This window comes from Apodemus sylvaticus, chromosome 16, assembly GCF_947179515.1.
Source record: "Apodemus sylvaticus chromosome 16, mApoSyl1.1, whole genome shotgun sequence".
NCBI lineage: Eukaryota > Metazoa > Chordata > Mammalia > Rodentia > Muridae > Apodemus > Apodemus sylvaticus.
The window spans coordinates 87,486,161-87,509,183 of NC_067487.1; the positions used below are offsets into that span (position 1 = coordinate 87,486,161).

General features: G+C 40.2%; 1 long non-coding RNA gene across 3 annotated transcripts in view; it reads left to right on the plus strand.

The window, feature by feature from the left end:
• LOC127666822 (uncharacterized) overlaps positions 1 to 23,023 on the plus strand; it is a 70,833-nt gene that overhangs the window by 13,218 nt on the left and 34,592 nt on the right. The window contains exons 1-2 of one of the 3 annotated variants that reach the window (XR_007973722.1): positions 449 to 562; positions 663 to 832. The exons of 1 other annotated variant lie outside the window; for it this stretch is intronic. This is a non-coding gene — a long non-coding RNA (uncharacterized LOC127666822). Of the gene's footprint in view, positions 1 to 448; positions 563 to 617; positions 833 to 23,023 lie in introns of those variants that run through there. One more of the 3 variants, XR_007973723.1, reaches the window with a different exon arrangement.

Below are 23,023 nucleotides of genomic sequence, written 5' to 3' on the forward strand. Positions count from 1 at the left end.
CTCCTGTTTTTTCTGGGGGAAATACCTCAGGTTTGCAAAGTCAGTTTTGTAAACAGTACTGATTGTTTAAGTGATTGCAAACACTTTCAAGTCTCTAAGGTGGAGGAAAGAAAGTGTTGAACTTTGGGAAAGGAGTTGGTTGGGAGAGGAGTTTGAATATTTCAACAGTAAGGACTATTGTAATAACAATGGAGTCTCAGGTGTGATATCACAGAGGCCTCCTTTGCCAGCCAGCAATTTACCACCGAGGCTATGTCACCCCCAACTCAGGAGAAGGACCATGACTGGGTCTCTTTGCTCTCTGTGCTAACAGCTCCCCTGCACTATGTCTACTGAAAGTGTCAGCTCTCACCCAGCAGGGGGGGTCACAGGCAGGATGGGGGCGGGGCGCCCTAGAGGGATGTGGGGGAGGCGAGGGGCGGGGCGGAGCCATCGTGAAGCCGGAGGAGGCTGAGCTGACAAAGGAGCTAGGGGTGTGGCGCGGTGCCCCTCAGAGGCCTGCGGACCTGCTACCTTCTCCGGCCTTCCTCCTGTGAGTGGCTGCGGTGCTGCAGAGGCCCAGGTGTGGTGTTTTGCGGCGGCGACCCCCGGGCGGGGGGGGGGGGGGGGGCGGGGAATGGCGCTGACCCTGGAGACCTCGATCCCGTGCACTGCTCTTGCAGCTCAGGCTGCAGAATTGTGTAACCCGTGACCTCCGGTTCCCCCTCCGCCGCGACTGCACGGCCACCCGGCCCTGCCACCCGCGCTGCTGCATGGTTCCCTGACTTGTGCGCCCGCCCACGGATCTGCTTCTGAGTCCCGCCGCCGGCGATGCCTCCTTCCTCCAGCGCAGGTCAGTCCTGGCCATTCATTCCCTGTGCATTCTGTACGTGTTGTTTTCCCTTTATTGTTTATGAAAATGAAACCATATCTTTGTAATAATAAAAACTTTGAGGTGATCCATCAAATTATTCTAATAAACTCATGATTGTGCCTATGTCAATTATATTTCCATAGTACTAGATATTTTTACTTAGCATTTGTCTTTGGCAAAATGGCTTCTTGTAATTCCTTTTATATCTCAGTCTCAACTTTAAGTCAGGATTCTAAGCCTTGTGCCTGACAGTTAAAAATAAACATGAAACACTACTTGTCTTTTTAACATTTGTTCCAAAGTTTTTGATTTGGTTTTTTCGAGACAGGGTTTCTCTGTGTAGCTTTGGCTGTCCTGGAACTCACTCGGTAGACCAGCCTGACCTGGAACTCAGATATCCACCTGCCTCTGCCTTCCAGAGTGCTGGGATTACAGGTGTGCGCCACCACCACCTGGCCAAAATTTAATAATTAGTAAATTACTCTGTATGGACTATGTTCCAGGAGTCTTTGCTAAGTGGTTTCCCTTTTGATATTGAGAAGCAGCATATAAATTTGGCACACTCAGCAAGAAACAGATTTGTAGAGATAATAATGGTACTTGGTTGGGTTACATGGTAGGAAAGGAACCAGGATTTTCACTTACTTCCCTTTCATTCATAACCCAGGTCCTAACTCTTTTGTGGGCTGTATTTTAAAAGAACAGAGTTTTGCATTTTTGCCATACATTTGTAAGTGTTTTTTTCCTCCAAATCACTGGCAGTTTTTCATTATTTCTTCCTAAGACAATGTCTGTTTCCTAGAAGCTATACTCATGGGTGTGTACAGGATGCTGGAATTTGGACTCCAGGCCTCATGATTGCACAATAAGTTCTTTTAACCTGGGGACCATCGGTCTAGTCCCCAGAACAGTAGTTTATAAAGAGTTTAATATAGATTTAAACATGGAGATTAGGGAGGAGAAACACATGCAAGCATGATAGGCATGAGATAAGGAGAGGTAGATGTGGGGAAGCGAGCTATGTAAACCAAAGACAGAAGTGAGTCTGGGCCAACAAGAGATGATGTGAAAAACCTTTAATTAGTTAATTAATTAATAATTGCATTAATTTATTCTGTGTTCATATGTGTGTGCTAGTGTGCATTTATGGAGGCCAGAGGATAGTGACAGGGCTGGTTATCGTCCTACCACATGGGTTCTGGTGATCAAACGTGGATCCTCATGTTTACTAACAAGTGCTTCAACCCCCTTTGAAATTATATTTATTATTTGTGTATGTGGGGGTGGGCCGGAGTTTTATATGTGGATGTTGTAGAAATTATTTAATCCCAACTCAGGTTTTTACCCTGCCTTTGACCACTTAGTTCTCAGACAAACATTGCACACAACCTTTCTATGTACAATTGGCCTTAATCAGCACAATAGCTGGGCAGATTGTGCACCTCTCGCTGTTGTCTATTTCCCACTACTAATCCCACGATAGAAGGTGCCATGTTTCATTTGGACTGCTCTTATTTACAGGTAGCCAACCCACATGGTCTTTATTTTACGACTCACCTAACCCATGGTGTCTTCCCCCTTGTGGTTCTTCTCTGATGCTGGAAGTCCTGGAATGCTAAACCCTGCCTGCATGGGTTTCTTCTGCCCAGCTGTTGACTGTTGTCATCTCTATTCACCAATCAGAAATAATTTGGAGGCAAGGTCACATAGCCTCACTTGGATCTACCTGTGCACTTTCTTGTCTCTGGGGCAATACATACAACAGACCAAACCTCATCAATAGAGGTCCCAGGTATTGGACAGGTTATATCAGACTTGCCTGCAAGAACCTTTACCCATTGAGCTCTCTTACAGCAGCGGATGAAAATCCTTTTACAGGATAGTTTGGTCCTGTGGCCCTGCACATGTAAGCTTGCGTGTGGAGACCAGAGGACAACCTTGGATGTCATTCTTCAGGTGCCATCCACTGTTTTTTGTAAAACAGGATTTTTGATTGGCTTTGAATTAGACAGGTAGGCTCAGATGGCTGGCTGGGAAGGACATGGAGTCTCTGTCTCCCTGGCACAAGTGTGTGCCACCAAACCAGATTTTATTATTGTTGTTATTGTTATTATTGTAATTGGCTTCTTATGTTTGGACTGAGTATCTGACTCAAGGCTTTCCATGAGAGCAGGAGGACAAAAAATGTCTGTGATTGATGTGTGTGTTGTATATGATTGTACTTGAGCCTAGTATAAAAGGGAACCAGAATGTTGCTTTCTGACTTAGTCTTGCTTGATCACGCTCAAGATTTAACAGAAACTTCTTGAAGGTTTAGTTATACAACAAGGGTTGTATAATTCTCTAAACTCCATCATTCTTACATATGAGAATTCTAAGAATATACTTTGTTTCATTTTCCCCTTTTAGGCACAGTCTGAATTATGTAGCCGAAATGGAGAATAAATTACTAATACTAAAATTATTAAGTGTTCTTAAGTTTATTAGGGCTAGGTTTTTCAGCAACAGGCTAGGTTGCTGAAAAAGATTGTGGATGCAGTACAAACAATGTTGAGACTTTTGCCTGTTGTAGTCCAAACGTAGGCAGCTAATCCACAGAGGGCAACATTTCTCTGGCTATTCAGGACCACAGGCCAATCTCTAGGGATCACAGTAGAAAGTATTTTACTTTACTGTGGAGAAATGGCATGATAATGCTCCTACCTTGCTAGCTGCAAGGCACCCTAGGATGGTTCTGTCACTCTCAGCATACTGAGATACCGAGGAGGTGCACTTCCTCAAGCAGAGGATCCTGGTGTTCTGCCAAGCAAGCTGCAGATCTGAGGAAGTGGCTTCATGCTCATTTTTTTTTTTTCATGAGAAAGTAACGTTGTTTATAGCTTAATTAGACAACACATCTAACACATCTCAGAGTTGGACTGCTGACAGATTTCTCAGTCTGCAAGGAGGTTTGGGTCACTTTGAACCGAGATATGCTATTGCTAAGGAAACAGCAGCTGGTGAGAACTAGAAAATGTGGGAAAATCTTATTCTGCTTTGTCTTTAAAAAAAGTTGAAACTTTGACTAAACTGTGTATTGACTGACTGGGCTCTGTACCCCCTGTGTCCAGGTTAATGTGAAACTCTCTTGGGACCTCAATGCACTAGACTGAATTAATTAAACTGCTTTGGCTTCTGACATGTAGTGCAGTCACTGCACCTGCCCAAGAGTTCTCTTGATTGGTAAGTGAAAGACACACCAGACACACACACACACACACACATTTGATATGTCTTAACTAAGCTCAATAGCTGGACATTTGCAATCCTGCTGATGGGTAGCACACATTTCCCTCCAGTATCCCTGGTTTAATGCATTTTAAATCTATGTTGTATCTTTGCTGCCTGTCATCTTCTGCGCCCCCTCCCCACAGGGTTGCATTCACTTTCCACCTACAGTGTAGGATGCTTTCCCTCTTTCAGCTCTTAAATCTGATCCTTCTCTTCCTCCCCCCTCTCTCCTTCCCTTGCACTTGAAATTTAAGTCTGCTCCTGTCTTTCTGCCCAGCCCTTGGCTGTATGGCAACTTTTTATTACTCATTCGAATCAGGGGAGGGGGGCAGGGACCCTCAGATCTGGCAGTGCAGCTTTTCTGGAGCTGAAATAAGCATTAGAACTAATACACAACATCAGATGTTAACATTTTTTTTTTTTATTTGGTTTTTTGACACTGGGTTTCTCTGTGTAGCCCTGGCAATCCTGGAACTCACTCTGTAGACCAGGCTGGCGTCGAACTCATAAATCCGCCTGCCTCTGCCTCCCAGAGTGCTGGGAAAATCCTCTATTCTTAAAGGAAGTTTTGTTAATTCAATATCAAGAACACATTTGTAGAGCCGGGCAGTGTTGGCGCACTCCTGTAATCCCAGCACTCTGGGAGGCAGAGGCAGGCGGATGTCTGAGTTCGAGGCCAGCCTGGTCTACAGAGTGAGTTCCAGGACAGCCAGGTCTATACAGAAAAACTCTGTCTCGAAAATTCAAAAAAAAAAAAAAAAAAAAGATTAGAGGAATTTGATTCTCTGTACTAGGGAGGGTAAAACTAAAGAATATGGTAGGCATTTTGCCTATGGTATCTGTTCATATGTAGTCACAGGTGATTGTGAGCCCCTATAAAGGTACTAGATACGAATCCTTTTTTTTTTTTTAAAAAAACAATCATTCAGTACTCAAAATTGTGGAGCCAGTGGGACATTTCTCTAGCCCATGAAGGGATTTTTGTGTGTGTGTGTTTGTGGGTGTGTTTGTGGGTGTGTTTGTGTGTATCTGTGTGTGTTGTTTTCTTTAAGTGTATAGAATGATAGTAGACTGTAGAGTTGGTTAGGTTCAACTCTTGTTTCCTTTTTTTTTTTTTTTTTTTTTTTTTTTTTGGTTGTTTGAGACAGGGTTTCTATGTATAGTCCTGACTGTCCTGGAACTCACTCTGTAGACCAGGCTGGCCTCAAACTCAGAAATCTACCTGCCTCTGCCTCCCAGAGTGCTGGGATTACAGGTGTGTACCACCACTGCCCTGCTCCCTGATGACTTTGAACTTAGAGATTTCCCTGTCAAAATTTTCTGGGATTCATAGCCACTGTGTCTCAAGATCTCTAAGCCAAGATCCAGGTCAGAGTTCATTCCAGATATAGTCAAGTTGACCACCAGGGATAGCTATTACATGGAATATAGTTGGTCTTGCCAGTTGCTTCTTGCCAGTTACTTCAGTCCACTTCACAGATAAACTCAAGTGAGGTGGGGTTTAATTTCTGGAAAACTTGATTTGTTTACTTCTAGTTTGTTGTTATTTCTGAGATACTAACTCCTTATATAGAGATCAGAATATTTGGAAGATTTGTAGACTGCAGTCCTCATTCTTTTAGTATGGTGTTTGTTAAAAACATGGCTACTTTTCAGCCACTCCTCTGGAGTTGACAGATTGGTCTCAGAGTGGAAAGAACCCCATTTGGGGAGAAGTAGCAGATCTTTGTAAATTTTGTTCTCTTCTGATACTTGACTAATTTCCATTACTTGGGAGGTGTCTTTGGTTGGGACAATTTGTATAGAAAACAGTTTTAGCTTCTTGTGGGCTTTGCTTGGTGTTGTTTTTCCTTCAATATAGACACCAAGCTCACAGCCTCTTGAAAGACAGGCAAGTACTGCACTCCTGATCCATAGCTATAGTCTAAGCATCTATCTGAGTATCAGACCTGTCTACCCTCCTTATTACACCATTAATAAGGATTTTCTCACTGGCTTTTCACAGCAGAAACCTTGGTGAGCATAGGTGCTCTTAAATGAGCAATCAAATGAATTACTATTTTTAATTTTTTATGTATATATGTATGTATGTATGTATGTATGTATGTATGTATGTATGTATGTATTCATTCAGAACAGATATTGTTTCTGTAGCCTAGCCTGGTCCTGAGCTCATTATGCAAATGAAGCTGTCCTTGAACTCCTGATTCTCCTCATTCTACCTCCCAGACACTGAAATTATAGGTGTAATACCCCATACCTGGCTTTAAATTTGAAGATATATTTCATTATCTGTAGAGAAATGGCATGAGGAGATTGCTCCCAGCTTGCTGGTTTCCAGGCAACCTAGGGTCTTTGTCATTCTCAGCCGACCAAGACAGAGGAGACACTTCCTCACGCAGAGAACCTGATGTTCTCCCAAGCAAGCTGCAAACCTGAGGAAGCGACCTTCCTGCTCCCTTTCCCATGAGAAAGTAACTTTGCTTATAGTTTAATAGACATCATGATGGGCAGCAATGCAGCAAGCAGCAGGCATGGCAGCTGGAGTAGAATGCAGAGAGCTCACATCTGCAGGCACAAAGTGTGAAGCAGAGAAAGCAGACTGAATATGGCAACAGTCTTTAACCTCTCAAAACTGACCTCTGGGGACTCACTTCCTCCAGCAAGGCCGCATCTGTTAATCCCTTCCAAGGAGTACCACCAGCTAAGTGTCCAAATATCTGAGTCTGTGGGGACATTCTTCTTCAGTTACATTAATGACTGTGACATACACATTAGCAGAATTCTCAAGTCATTTGCTTTTAAAAGTAGGTGTATAGATTCAGAGTTTCTTGGAAACAGTAATTTTCTAATAGGAATTTCTCTGACTCTTAAGTGATAAAGTCTTCAGGACTGGCAAATAAGCTACTTAAGGAGAATTTAAGAGAAACATATGGCAGTTCTGGGCTTGTAATGAATACACCATTGAACACCCTCACGCCTGCCTGGAGCAAATTTGAAAGCAAAACTCTTCTGTTCGCAGAATTAGTAATTCATTCTCAGGGCCTTTTCCATATGCCCCTAAAACATTTAAATTTTCTTTTTTACTCCTATGACTTAGCTGACAACTTCTGTGTGTCTTTAGCCATATTTCATGTATATAATATGTCATTAATACAAATTTCAGAAAGAGAAACCAAATCAAAGGTCATTTCAAAAACTAAAGAGTCATGTGTGTGGATAAAATATGTTTTAAGTGTTAAAGATTCTTATAAATCTTACAAAAGCTAATTTGACTTTGATAGGGTATTTAATGCTTCATATAATAATCTTTGATATAAACATGCATAATTACCGAAAGCACTGTAAATATTGTATTAATTTATGAAATATAATGCAGTGATAGCCTAAGTTGTGGCTAGAAAAATTTGTCTTTGTGCCTCTTTTGATCTAATAATGAGCTTACTAGTTAGTCCCTAAGCCTGAAGCTAGAGACGTGTCAGCGTTTGGTAATCCTGGTGTTGTATGGTACAGTTTAGTTCTGCCAGTGTTTTCTGTCCTCTGGCCCCCTCTTCCCTTATCTGCCCTCATGGCTCTGCTCTTGTCTGCCTCTACCCAGTCTGCAGGTCCTCACCCCTCTGCCGTCTCCCAGTAAACCTCCTCACACCTGATCTCTTGCATGTAGTAATTTCTCAAGAGTACATCTTGGCATGGGTGTGCAGTAATACCCCATTGCTGTATTATATTTCAGCCTCATGTATTACATTTGTTTTCATGATAATCAGTCCCTTGTGGTGTGTTCTTTTAATGAACTTCTTACGGGGTGCAGTTTGTATGGCAGATGTGTTATACTGTGTGTGTTTTCTTGAGTGGCTAGTATGACCTAGTTTAAGAGCCATTTTCTGTCCATGAGTGAACTAACTTTCTTCCTTTTTTTTTTCTTGAGACAAGATTTCTCTGTGTAGCCCTGCCTATCCTGGAACTCACTCTGTAGACCAGGCTGGCCTTGAACTCAGAAATCTGCCTGCCTCTGCCTCCCAAGAACTAGGATTAATGGTGTGCGCCACCACTGCCGGGCTATAAGTGAGCTTTCTTAGTGTTAAGTACTAAAACAATTTTTAAGCAATAGTTACATAGTGAATCGTTTCAATAATAGGAAATTTAGGTATTTATAAATAACAATTTAATTTTTTTAAATGTAAATAAAATATTATAGAACAAAGTATACTTTCTGCATTAGTCTTTATAATGGATGACCTCACTTCTATTTCATTCTTTTTGGTTTTTGAGACAGGGTCTTTCTATGTAGGTTTGGCTAGCTTGATGCTTGTTGTATAGAGGTACTCAAACTTACAGAGAAACACTTGCCTGTACCTTCAGAGTGCTGGATTTAAATTAAAGGCATATGCCACCATACTTATATAACCTGTTCTAAATCTTAAATACTGGTTGATATGTTTAAGTGTAGAACTAAACTGTGGCTTTTAGATAATTATTAGCACATTAATATATTTACTATAAAGCAATACTAATAGTTCTATATGTAGCTTACTTAAATAATACATATTATGTTTTGTAATATTTCCACATGTTTGTGAATTAAGGATCCCTTAATTATTACTAGAATGAAAGCATAATCCATAGAAGAAAACATTGATACATTAGACATTATCAAAACTAAAACCTTTGGGTGTATGAAAACTTTTAGGGAGATGAGAAGATAGACTACAAGGTTGAGAAAGATGGCTCTCAGTAAGAATGCTTGATGTTTAGGTATGAGTTCAAGCTCCTAGCACCCATGCAAGAGCCTATAGCTGCAAATGTCTGTTAATACAAGCATAGATGTGGATGGAGACAAGCTTATATCTGGATTCCTGGAGTTCCTTGGCTAGCCCTTCTAGCCAGGTGAAAACAGGAAGCTTTAGTTGAGGTTCAGTGAGAGACCCAGTCTCAAGAGAAAGGCTCTTGGCATCCTTTTGTGCCCTAAGCATGTGAAGGTATGAGTCCACAAACCCTCATGCATTTCATTCACATAACCACCACCTACAGATAATACTACATATACACAAACACTAGTTATGAATTGGAATGACTTTTTTATTGTATATGATATGTGTTTGTGGGTTCATGCATGCCAAGTCATGTATATGAGAGTTAAAGGACAACTTTTTAGAGTCTTTGTTTTCCTTTCCATCTTTGTGTTGGATTCAGATATCACACTTAGGTCATCAGGCTTATATGACAAATGTTTCTATCCAGTGATCCTCTGTAGTCCTAGAGTATCAGTTCTCAACTTTTGGGGGTTGGGTGGCTCAAGCTACCCTTTCACAGGGTCACTGAAGACCACCAGAAAGCATAGTATAACAGTAGCAAAATTACAGTTATGAAGTGGCAATGAAAATAATTTTATGGTTGGAGGTTACAATAGGAGGAACTGTATTAAAGGGTCACAGTATTAAGAAGGTTGAGAACCACTGTCTTTGTAAGATATGTTTGGCAAAAGCCAATGTGTAAGAAACTGAACTATACAGTAAAAACCAGTCACTTAGGAAACAAACAAAGACAGACCTTTCACTAAAGAAGGATGGATACACAGATGACACATAAGCAAATGAAAAGATGTTTGGTATCAGTAGTCATTAGTCAGGAGACATTAGGGAAAATACAAATTGAAAGCACAATAATATATTACTATGTTAACTATTAGAATAGCTAAAAATAAGATGTGAGTAGACATAGTCACCAGTTGTTGGCAAAGATACTAAGAAAATCTTTTATATATTATTGGTGGGAATATGGAGTGGTGCAATCATAGAAAATCTTTTGTAGTTCTTTTCTTTCTCTCCTTCCCAGTCTATATGTAGCCAAGGATGACCTTGAACCTCTGATCCTCCTGTTTCTGCTTCCCATGTGCTAGGGTTATAGGCTTGTGCTACTACACAGAAGATATTTTTGTTTCTTTGATTGTCAAAACATATTTATTCTTGTAGCCATTTAAATTTATGTTTATGAGTATACTGTCCCTGGCTTCAGACACTAGAAGAGGGCTTGGGATCCCATATACAAATGGTTGTGAGCCACCATGTGGTTGCTGGGAATTGAACTCAGGAGCTCTGGAAGAGTAGTCAGTGCTCTTAACCTCTGAGCCATCTCCCCAGCCCCTTATTGTAGCCATTTTAAACCTTTAATTTTAAATTAATTTTTTGTTTGTGTGTGTTTGGGCACATATGTCATGGTATGCTTGTGGGGGTCAGAGGGGCAATTTGCTGGATGGAGTCTCTTTTCTCCTACTATGCAGGTCTTTAGTATCAAACTGATGTCCATTTAGCCATCTAGCTGGCTCCTAGTCTACTTTTTGTTTCCTGTTTTTGTTTTTGGCCTTTTCCAAACAGGCTTTCTCTGTGTAGCCTTGACTGTTTTGGAACTTGCTTTGTAATCCGGCTGGCCTTGAACTTACAGATTCACCTGCCTCTGTCTCCTGAGTGCTGGGATTAAAGACATGTGCTATTATGCCCTGGGTTCTTTCCACTTCTTTTCTTGTGATTAGTGCAGCTGTTAATATATATGCAAAAATTTTAAGACTCTTCTTTCATTTCTTTTTTGTCTGTACCCACATATATGGTTGCTTTATTATTTTTTGGGACAGGTTCTCACTATATAGCCTTAGCTGGCCTACAGCTCACCATGTATATCAGGAAAGAAATCTACCTGTCTCTCTGCTTCTTGATTGCTGGGATTAAAGATGTGCACCACATCAGCAAGTCCTGTCTTAATTTTTATTAGCTTTATTTATTCATTCATTTATTTATATTTTTGGTTTTTTGAGACAGGGTTTCTCTGTATAGCCCTGGCTGTCCTGGAACTCACTCTGTAGACCAGGCTGGCCTCGACTTCAGAAATCCGCCTGCTTCTGCCTCCCAAGTGCTGGGATTACAGGCGTGCGCCACCCCTGCCTGGCAGCTTTATTTATTTTTGAAGAGTATAAGTTTTCAGTAAAGCTGAACAGCAGATACTATTTGCAATATGCTTCCTTTCTTAGGAATAAATAGGTTCTTCCATGATCTATATCATCTACTAGAATGTAGTTAACATTTGTTATTAAGAATAGCTTACAGGAAGTTCAAGATAACAGTACAGATGCAGCCAGTGTTTCTGAGCAGCCACCAAGATGGCTGAAATGGAGAAGTGGATCTTCTGCAAATTCGCCTGCCGTGGTGTGGATCTGGACCAATTACTGGGCATGTTCTATGAGTAGCAGATGCAGTTGTACAGTGCTTTCTAGAGGCAGTGGAAGCAGTACTTACATTATTCAAGCATTTGAGAAAGACCAAATATTAATAAAAATAATATTTGTCCCAAAAAATAATAAAGCATAGGTAGGAGGTGCTACCCATGGAGAAGCCTGAGGTGGTGAAGATCTACCTGAGGAACATGATTATCCTACCAGATGGTATGCAGCATGGTGGGCTTATACCTTCAACCAGATGGAAATTAAACAGAGCTGACATGCCACTACTTGTGTGAGTTCTCCAATACCTATATGCCTTTTAAGCACAGCTGGCCTGGTATTAGTGCCACCTACTCCTGCTTCATCCTCAAGTGGCTGAGGCAAATACTCATGTTTAGTCCCTGGAGGGGAAAAAAAAGAAAGATTGGCTTGCAGGTGGTGATTCATTCAAATAGTTCAACAGTGGCTGATTCCTAAGGGAAAGGCCAGAAATCCTAGTAGTTATTCAGTTTACGAGACTAGATGTCACAGCAGTTCCAACCTGGTACTGGAGTATAGGATTCCAAGAGAGTGGCTGGTCTTTAGTCTTTGTCGGAATCCTGAAGAATGTATTTTAATTCCAATGAAGGAATGGGTCTAAAACAGGTTAAATGAAGTTCAATGAAGTCAAGCAGACAAAAAGCAGAAAACAAACACTCCTTATGTGTCCTTTTATGTGGGGAATAAGATTTAAGGTGGATCTTCCCACTTAAAATGATCACGAAAAATTCCTCACAGGCATGTCCAGCTATTTGTGTTTTTATTTCAGATGTAATCAGTTGATAACCAAGATGAATCATCACAGGTTTACACTTTAATTTTTAGACCCATGAATCCTAACTTTAAGAAAAACTATGCATAGAGTCAAAGCATCTATCACCTTCAGGAGAACTCTGGTCATATAGGCATGTCTTTAAGAGGCCATCCCATTTTCTTAACAGTCCAGCTGTTCAGGATAGTGACAAACATGGTAAGAAGCAGTGAATTATATGAGATGGCCTGCACCTCTCTGGCTGTGAAGTGAGCTTCTTGGTCAGAAGTAATGCTATGTGGAATATCATAGTGTTGGATAAAATATTCTATAATTCAGTGGGTTTAGTTTTGGCAGAAGTTTTATATGCAGGAAGGCAAATTGAAAACCAGAATATGTTGTATTTCAGCAAGGACAAAACATTGCCCTTTCCACAATGTAAATGGTGCAGTGTAGTCAACCTGCCACTTAGTTGCTGGCTGGTCACCCAGGGGAATAGTGTCACATTGGACTTAGTGTTTGTTTCTGCTGCTGGCAGATCTGGTACTCAGTCGTAGTGGGAGCTAGATACATCCTCAGAATACCTAGGATTGTAGAGATAGATCATGGAGAGAAATTGAGGTTTCACACTATGTGGCAGGGTTTGAGTCCCTGAAGAAAAAAAACTATGAGGGTATTGGTGACAGTGCAGCACAGTTGTGGTGGACATGCCAACATTTTGGAGATGCCTGTACTGTGAGATGAGCAGGATAGCAGCAGCTATGGAGTGGAGCCAGTCTGAGCCTACAAGAAAAGCTGCATGTCCTGAGGAAGACAGAGCTGGATAAATGCTGCTGCCAAGGACCCTTAAATCGTAGTGGATCCTCAGTGGGTCCCAGATATTAAGCAGTGACTCTTTATACGTTTGAACTTTGACTTGATTTGTAACTGCCCTGATTCTGACCTCTTAAAGTATGTAACTTATTTTTTTATTTTTATGTGAGCCTACAGTTGAGGCATTTTGAAGTTTTAGAGGGAGTTTGGATATTTTAAAGAGACTGAATTTAAAGTTTTGATGTTTTGTTTTGTTTTTGTGACAGGGTTTCTCTGTGTAACCCTGGCTGTTTTGGAATTGCCCTGTAGATCAGACCGACTTCGAGATCAGGCTACCTCTGCCTCCTAAGTACTGGTATTAAAGGTGTGTGTGCCACCACCATCATGTTCCCTTCTTTGATTTTTGAAATGGGTCTGTCTATATAGGCAATCCTGATCTGGGACTTGTTTATATTCCATGTTGCCTTCAAAACTTGTGCTATTTCTGCCCCAGCCATCCAACTGCTGAGACTATAGCTCTGTGTCACCTTGTCCCACTCAGTTTTCTCTGTGCTCACATACTGGAAACAGTATGAAGCTCCACTTGGGAAGAGGGATATCTGCTAACTCCTAGAATTTTATAAGGGAAGACTTCTATCTTTTCTTCCACCTAGTTGGAACTAAGTGGAATATACATACTTATATTCTGAGTTTGTATATTTCTGTCTGTCTGTCTGTCTGTCTGTCTATCTTTCTGTCTGTCTATCTATCTATCTATCTATCTATCTATCTATCTATCTATCTATCTATCTATCTATCTGTCTGTCTGTCTGTCTATCTCAAGACAGAGTTTTTGTAACAGCCTTGCTGTAGGCCAAGCTGTTCTCAAACTCACAGAGATCTGCCTGTCTCTGCCTCCTGAGTGCTGGGATTAAAGGCAGGTGCGACTACTTCACAGCCTGATATTTTATTTTATACTTTGGGATAAACTGTGTGTTGACAGTTTTCCAGGGGTTGAAGAGTTGGGTCACATGATTGTGAAGGCCTGACAAAATTTAAATGTTGCTCTTTTTACCCATATAGACTTCCTTCTGAAGGCTTAGATTTTTCAAAATCTACTTTATCTAGGGTTCTTAAATGTTTCAACCTTTCTTCTAACCCATCAACCAGGGGTAGGGGAAAAAGAAGGATAATAGGAAAGGGTGTTGTGGACTGTTCAGAAGTAATTCCTTGGGACGATTCCATTCTTCGATGTTAGGATATCAGCAGTCCATTTCAATAGCAAGTACCAAACATGAATCAGTAGTGGCAGCATGATCCAGCAGAAACAGCAAGACTCTGCCGAATGGCACAAGTCAGGAAAGTGGCCAGAATGAGCTGGAATACCACGAGAAGTTCTTTTGTGTGTTTCTAAGACCAGGAAAGCATTGCGGGCGTGTAGCAGTGCAAGAGTGTCCTCATTGTGGGGTTCTATTTATGTCCTTTCTAAACATCATGCACCCTCTGAAGTGTCTGTTTTCAGCAAAACAGCACATGCATGTTCTCTCACACGACAGCTTGCAGAAAAAAAACACGACACAACTGAGTTGTTAAAGAAACCAGATATTTCCACTTCATCCTCCCCTTTATTTTCCAGATTAGTAGCTTGGTTTTAATCTATTCCTGTTTTATTATTTAGACTGACCATTTAATTTTTCATTTTGGCAATCGTTTTAAATTTACTTTCTTCCCTTTTTCTTTCTTCCCTTCCCCTCTCCCCTCTCTCCCCCCCCCCCCCCGTCCCTACCACTCATTTGTATGCCTGTACTTGCATATGTAATATGTGCATGGAGGTACAGGCCCGTGCAGCATAGGAGACTCATCAGGCATTTTCTTTATCGCTGTCTGGTTTATGTATCAGCCCTTGAGACAAGGTCTCTTACTAAACCTGAAGATTAAGGTCTCAGCTAGGCTAGTGAGCTCCATTAATATGTGCTTGTTTCTATCTTTTCTCTATGTGTGGGTTACAAGCACACATGGCCATGCCCTGCTTTTTTTTTTTTTTTTTTTTTATTGCACTTAGGTCCTTGTGTTGGCAGAAAAAAGCACTTTTACATACTCTGCAATCACCCCAGTCCTCATTTCTAATTTCTTATTAAAAGTTTTGTTTATTGTGTATATGGTGTGGGTATGAATGTGTGTGTAAGGGCACATACACATACGCTTACATATAAGCTTACATGTGTTCATTTCTTCTACTATGGGTCTAGAGATCAAACTCTGCCAGGCAAGTATGGCATGTTAGGACAGCTAGGAAACTCTGTATAAAAATGAAAACAGGGGAAACAACAACAATCAAAAGCCAAAATACCTGAAACATATGCCCTACCCATCTCTGTCTTGATTGGTATACTCCCTTTTCTTCTCAGCCTTCCTCTAACTAGAATACTTTTCACTTACTGTGTGTATCATTCCAGGGGGCCCTTGGAGACTATTGTCTTTTTTAAATTACAGTATAGACCCTATGGGTCAAGTAATAAATAACATTGGAGCAAAAAGGGAGGTATTGTGACTGGTTTCCTTTAAAATGGTTCTTTCATAATTTCATTTTTAAAATGAGCTAGATAAAAAGTTTTTTTTTTCTGTAGGAAGGGTAAGACAATACTCTGAAGATAATGTGGTTATTTTATAGTGGTTTGAGTAGATAACATTGATCCTCTAATTTAATTAAATGGTTTCTTCAGTCCCTGGGTGCATATTTTTATAAATAGTTTAAATTGGAGAATTAACAATGCCCAAAGTGAAATATTCTATGAATCCTTTATTACTTCAAAATGTTATAGATAAAATTTTCAAAGAAGATTTATTTTTATTATAATGTTTTTGATTTGTTTGTTTAATGTGTGTTTATTTTTTATTTTATGTGTGTTGATGTTTTGCCTGCATGTATGTTTGTGTGAGGGTGTTGGATCCTTGGAACTGGAGTTATAGACAGTTTCAAACTGCCTTGTGGGTGCTGGGAATTGAAGTCAGGTCCTGTGGAAGAGCAGACAGTGCTCTTAAATCTTAGCCATCTCCCCAGCCCAATGTGTGTGAGTGTTAATGGGTGGTTTTGCCTCCATGTATGGGTTTTTTGTTTTTGTTTTTTGTTTTGTTTTTTGTTTTTTCTGAGGCAGGGTTTCTCTGTGTAGCCCTGGCTGTCCTGGAACTCACTCTGTAGACCAGGCTGGCCCAAAAATCCGTCTGCCTCTGCCTCCCAAGTGCTGGGATTAAAGACGTGCGCCACTACTGCCCGGCTCCACATATGTTTTATGTGCTACATTCATACCTGGTGCTAGCAGAGGTCAGAAGGCATTGGATTCCTTATAACTGAAGTTGCAGATGTCCTAAAGCCACCATGTTAGTCCTGGGACCCAGTCTGGGTTCCTTTGTAAAAACAGCAAGTGCTGCCAACAGCTAAAGCATCTCCAGCTTTTTCATATTTTTATCTATTTTGGTTTTCAAGACAGGGTTTCTGTGTAGCCTGGCTGTCCTGGAACTTTCTTTTGTAGACTATGCTGGCCTCAAAGTCAGAGATCCCACTTCTTCCCAATTGTCAGGATTAAAGGTGTATGCCACCACTTCTAGCTATTACTGTTTTTGTTTTTGTTTTTTTCAAGACAGGGTTTGTTTGTGTAAACTTGGCTGTCCAGGAGCTAGCTCTGTACAACAGACTGGCCTTAAGTCACAAAAATGCATCTGACTCTGCTTCCCTATCACTGGGATTAAAGGAGTGTGTCACCCCCACATCCTCCCTCCAGTGTTTTGTGTGTATGTGTATAAAATGTATTTATGTGTACTCATATATATGTGTTTGCCAGGTATACATACCTGCAGAAGCCAGAAGAGGGTGTCTGATCCTCTTTAGCTGAAATTGGTGGAATTACCACCTTACAAAGGTGCTGGGAACTAAACACAGGTTCTCGAAGAGCAGCATGTACTCTTAACCACTGAGCCTTTTTTCCAGCCTACTTTTAGGTAAAATTTAACTCCATTGAGAGTTTTCTAAATTAGCTATCTTTATATTATATTGAACATCTGTCTACTTGCCTATCTGTCCTTTATTACTAGAATGACAATTAGAAAATTGTCCTAAGAATTAGTTCTTTTTCAAAGTAGTTTTCTTATTTGAATTGTCTTTAAATATTGGGTTTATTAGACACTAGTAAAAATGCTTTTGTTTAGTAAAGAAGGCAGTCAATCTTTGTAATTGCTATAAAATAGTATAGTAGAGAGAGTTGGGTAAAATATTGCTGTGGCATCTAGGGGTGAGACAAAACAGTAAAGTTGAAATGACCCACAGCACTTGAGCGTTGCAGGATATTTGATCATACTGTGAATCCCCAAAGACTTTGATATTTACAGAAAAGACTTTGTGGTGGTGTATCTCAGCACTATCACACACCTTTACTCCAGGAACCAAAGTCAGTGCGAGGTCAAGAGGCAGTGAGCAAGTAATCAGCCCACAGGCAATGAACATAAGTAAGCAGGAAGGAGGGTCTTTGCGTTGAAGGGTATTTAAGACAGTGTGGAGGAGAAAGTTTTTCCTTTTGGGACACTAGTTGAAAAGGAACATCAGCTGGATGTTTTGTTTTTCTCTGCTACACACACACACACACACACACACACACACACACACACACACACTCACACACACAAACAAGTGTGAGTTGGGCAGGGGTTTGTTTTTATTTTTTCCAGGAGAATAAAAGCAAAATCCTGTCCCAACCCTTGCTTGGGGATACTTAAAAGTGGTCTAGCACACTTAGGTTGTGGAGATGGATCACCAGCCAATGCAGAACACTAAGCTCTTGAAAATATCCTTTGTTACTAAGTGATACCTAAGTATCCTAAGACTTCATTTCAAGAAGATGTTTACCCTAAGTTTACTTTAAGTAGGTCAGTTAGATAATATATAACTGCTTTATAGATCCTTGGTAGTAAATGCAGTTTGAGATTTCTTTCTTTTCTTTTTTGTTTTTGTTTTTTGTTTTTTGTTTTGTTTTGTTTTTTTTAGTTTTGGTTTTTTTGAGACAGGGTTTCTTCTCTGTGTAGCCCTGGCTGTCCTGTAACTCACTCTGTAGACCAGACTGGCCTCGAAATCAGAAATCCGCCTGCCTCTGCCTCCCAGAGTGCTAGGATTACAGGTGTGCACCATCACTACCCCAGTTTGAGATTTGCTGCCATATTCAGCTTTGCCAAGATGAGATTAGCTTTTCTTTTCTTTTTATCCCTCCATCCCTCCCTCTTTTCCTCCCCCACTCCCCCCCAAAGAATTGGCCAAAGGCTTAAACTAATCCATATTCTTGTAAACCAATTATTTTTTGTAGTCTAGAGATATGTGGATGTGTTTGGATAAAAACTGCAGTCTGAAAACCATTTACTTTTATCAATATTGTCCACATGTTTAAGAAAATATTACTTAAAAAGGATGGGAGAAATGACTCAATAGTTAAAGGTACTTACATAGAGGACTCCACATTTCCAGTACCCATGGTAGGGGAGGGAGGCTTACAACTGTCTGTAACTCCTGTTCAAGGAGACCTGATGCCCTCTTCTGGGCTCTACTGGCACCAATATGATCTGTGACATACTGTTTTAAAAGTATTAATTTAAAAATTAGCTTCTAAAGTAATAGGTTTCCTTACAGCATTTTTAATATATACTTAGTTTTGGCTGATTCTTACCCATATCTCTATCAACCTGTCTGTTCCCATCAGTCCATCTGCTTTCATATCTGTGTCCTATTGCCTCTCATCTTGCTTTCATTTAAATTCACATATTTAACAACTAGAAACTAAGATTTACATATGAACGTGTACTATTTATCTTTCTGTGTCTGGGTTAACTCAATATACTTTAATTTTCTCTATTTTCCTGTGAAATCCATAATTTCATTTTTCATTATAGCTGAATGCAAATCCGTAAAAATATGGAAAGCTTCATGAATTTCTATTAGTTTAACATAAATATCTGTTCGAAACAATCACAGTCCACATGCTTTTGGTGGAGAGATAAAAAGATAGTTTTTGAAAACCACTTGCTTATTGCTTTCCTGTTATTTCTCTCTTGTGGCAACAATTTAAGGATCATGTTTTGGAGTCTCTTAAACTCCCCACTTCCCCAGAAGACAGAAAGCTGTATACCTAACCTGCCATAAGGACCCGAATAAATTGGGTGGTTGTGGCACATGTCTTAATTCTAGCACTCAGAAGGCAGAGGCAGGAAAATCTGAGTTTGAAGTCAGCTTGATCTACAGAGTGAGTTTTAGGAATGCCAGGGCTACACAGAGACATCCTGTCTTGAAACAAAGCAAAAGGTGTCGAAACAAAATTATGCTCTGGTGTGTGGGTGCCTGCATGTACGTGTACCATAGGCATGTCTGGTGCTGCTGAGGCCTGAAGAAGGCTCAGATCGTCTGGGATTGGAGATGGTTCTGAACTGTCAAGTGGGTGCTGGCAATCAAACCTGGGTCCTCAGGAGGAGTAGCCTGGACTCTTAATTGATGAACTACTTTTCCAGCCCCCAGAACCCTTTAAAAATTTACTTGATGTTTACAAGTGTTTGGTTTGCTTGCATTAAATGATTGTGTGCAGCCCATGTGGGTGGTAGGAACAGAACCTGGGTCCTCTGCAAGAGCAGCTAGTACTCTTTAACAACTGAACAAAATTTCCCACCTATAAAAGTGACCTTTAGAAACACTATGTAGAGCCCGGTGGTGGTGGTGGTGGTGGCAGCGGTGCACGCCCGCAATTCCAGCTCTCTGGGAGGCAGAGGCAGGCGGATTTCTGAGATCAAGGCCAGCCTGGTCTACAGAGTAAGCTCCAGGACAGCCAGGGCTATACAGAGAAACCCTGTTTGTTGTTTCAAAAACAAACAAACAAACAAAAAGCCAAAAACAAACAAACAAACAAAAAACACCATGTAGCCTAGATTGTTCTTGAAGTCTTTCCTATCTTCCTGTCTGCCTTACCCTCTCCAGTTCTAGGATTTCAGACATGAGCCACCACTCCCAAAAGATTGTATTTGTAGCTTTGTATCTATGTTCCTTAACTTGGGTTTATTTACTTTCAAAGTACTTGGAATTACTTTAAGACATTGCTTTAAAAAAATATGACATTGCTATATATAATAAGGTTGTACCAAGAACAGGAAGGGAATAATCAATCACTAAGTTAGCTGAACAGAATTTAGAAACTTTTCTGTGAGTTTGAATGATCATTTTCTTTTTTTCTTTCTTTTTGTTTTTTTTTTTCGAGATAGGGTTTCTCTGTGTAGCCCTGGCTGTCCTGGAACTAACTCTGTAGACCAGGCTGGCCTCGAACTGAGAAATCTGCCTGCCTCTGCCTCCCAAGTGCTGGGATTCAAGGCCTGTGCCACCACCGCCCAGCTGAATGACCATTTTCTAAAAATTAAATAGAATGATGTATTAGGGTGTCTTAACCAATCTGAAGTCAGATACCTAGTCATAGGTAACCTTGTAACTTACACATAGCCTTGTGTTCAGCCTTCTTAAAATTAATTAGTTAATTAACTGACACTAGGTGTATCTGTGGCTGTCATGGAACTCGCTCTTGTAGACCAGACTGTCCTCAAACTAAAGAGATTCACCTGCTTCTGCCTTGCATTGTACTTTTACTGCATATATGTCTCTGTGGGGGTGTTGGGTACCCTGGAACTGAAGTTACAGACAATTGTGAGCTGCCTCAGAAGTTCTGGGAATTGAACCTGGATCCTTCGGAAGAGCAGCCTGCATTTTTAACTGCAGAGTCATCTCTTCAGCACCTTGTATTGATTGTCTGTCTGTCTGTCTGTATGTCTGTATGTATGTATATTTGTATGTATGTACCAGTGTTACTTACAGGAGCATAGATATCTTACCAGTGGTTACACCACTGAAGAAAATGTCTCACCATTCTCCAGCAACCACTAACTGCCTATGAATCCTCAGAGAGGGGGTGGAACTTCATGAAGCCCTCCTCCAGCAATTGGTAACTACTTATAAATGCTCAGGAAATGGTGTGGGACTTACAAACCTTAAAAAAACAAAAAGGTAAGCTGGGTGGTAGTGGTGGTGGTGGTGGTGGTGGTGGTGGTGGTGGTGGTGGTGGTGGTGGTGGTGCACACCTTTAATCCCAGCACTTGGGAGGCAGAGGCAGGCAGATTTCTGAGTTCGTGGCCAGGCTGGTCTACAGAGTTTCAGGACAGCTAGGGCTACACGGAAAAACCCTATCTCAAAAAAAAACAAAAAATAAAAACAAAAAAACAAAAACAAACAAACAAAAAAAAACCAAAAAGTTTTGAGAAACCTCAAATAACCTTAAGATCTGAATGGCTTCAAACACAGGGGATTCTTTATTTGTTAAAGTTGGCAAGCATCTCTAATCCATGATATTACTGAGTAACAGAGTAACCATCATCTGAAATGTTGGTAGAGCTTTCTGGAAGCTCCTGCATAGTAATTTAAATACTCTTGACTACAAATGCTTTTGATGCATTGTGAGTTTTACGGTGTTAATTGCATCTAGTCACAGTGTTGTTAGCCACACACCTAGTCACAATTATGTTGAGGCCCAGTAAGATAACCTTAGCTGTTAACAGCAGCATTAATAACTACTACATTTTATTACAATGTATTTGTAGAACTTGGCATATTGTAGATACTAAGTAAATATATGCTAAATGAATTGTAGTGATAAGAATCTGTTTAATTTTGCCTGACAATGGTGGTGCATGCCTTTAATCCCAGCACTTGGGAGGCAGAGGCAGGTGGATTTCCAGTTTCAGGTACAGAGAAACCCTGTCTTGAAAAACAAAACAAAACAAAACAGAACAAAATGTCATTTAAAAGAATCCGTTTAATTTTAATCTCTTTTGGGGATGTTAGGAAAGGAATACTTGTTTTGGGCTACTGGCACATTATATTGTAAATAAGATTTTTATTCACTCTTGCAGTCCAAAAGTGGTCATCAGATTCTCTGGTACTGGAATTACATAGCTAGTTATGGGTGCTGGGAATTGAATTGTGGTTATTTGAAAAGTCAGTTAGTGCTATTAACACTGAACCATCTCTCCAGCACCTAAGCAATCTTTTGGATAATAGAATTTCTAGTCAAATTAGCATTCTCAGTGTTTTTTTTTTTTCCTCAAACATTCTTTTTTAAATCTTCTTTTTAAAAGATTTATTTATTTTATGTATGTGAGTACACTGTCACTCTCTTCAGACACACCAGAAAAGGGCATCAGATTTCATTACAGATGGTTGTGAACCACCGTGTGGTTGCTGGGAATTGAACTCAGGACCTCTGGAAGAGTAGTCGGTGCTCTTAACTGCTGAGCCATCTCTCCAGCCCTCCCTCAGACATTTTTGTTTCTCCTTCTCCTTCACCTCTGCTACCTTATCTTCCTCATTGTATTCACTTTGATTCTTGTCAAAACTGCAAGCTTTACATATGAAAACTTACTGCAGCAATTCATTTATGATGAACAGTGGGACCTGAGCATGATTGGCTTTCTAATTCATGTATTTAGTATATATACTTATTGTGAACTAGCATTATTAATATTTAGTGTTTATTGAATTAGTATAAAAATATTCATGTAAAGCCTTTGAGAAAGTAGAAAGCATCCATGAGAGTTAAAATTAGTCTTCAGATTAATGGTATAAAATCAATTTATAAAGACTAAATTGTGTTGAACTAATGAGATGACTTAGCAGGTAAAGGCATTTGTAACTATATCTGATGATTTGAGTTTGATCCCCTGAACCTACTTGATGATAGGAGGAGAGACTATTCCTGCAAGTTGTCCTCTGACTGTGGTATGCTGCACATGTACAGGCACACATAAAAATAATGTAATTAAAAGTAAAATTAAAAGTTGTATTGACAAGCAATTCTGAACTCTATATTGTTGAAATATCAGTAATAGGTGTTACTTTTAGTAAAACTTATTTAAAAGGTACAATTGAGTTATTCAGCACTTTAAATGCAAATTATGTGAAGAGTCATCTCCATTTTGTGGTTTTGTTATATTCTTCCTCTGCCTTTTTCATTTTGAGTCCCTGAAATCTGTTCTATTTTTACTTGTGTGT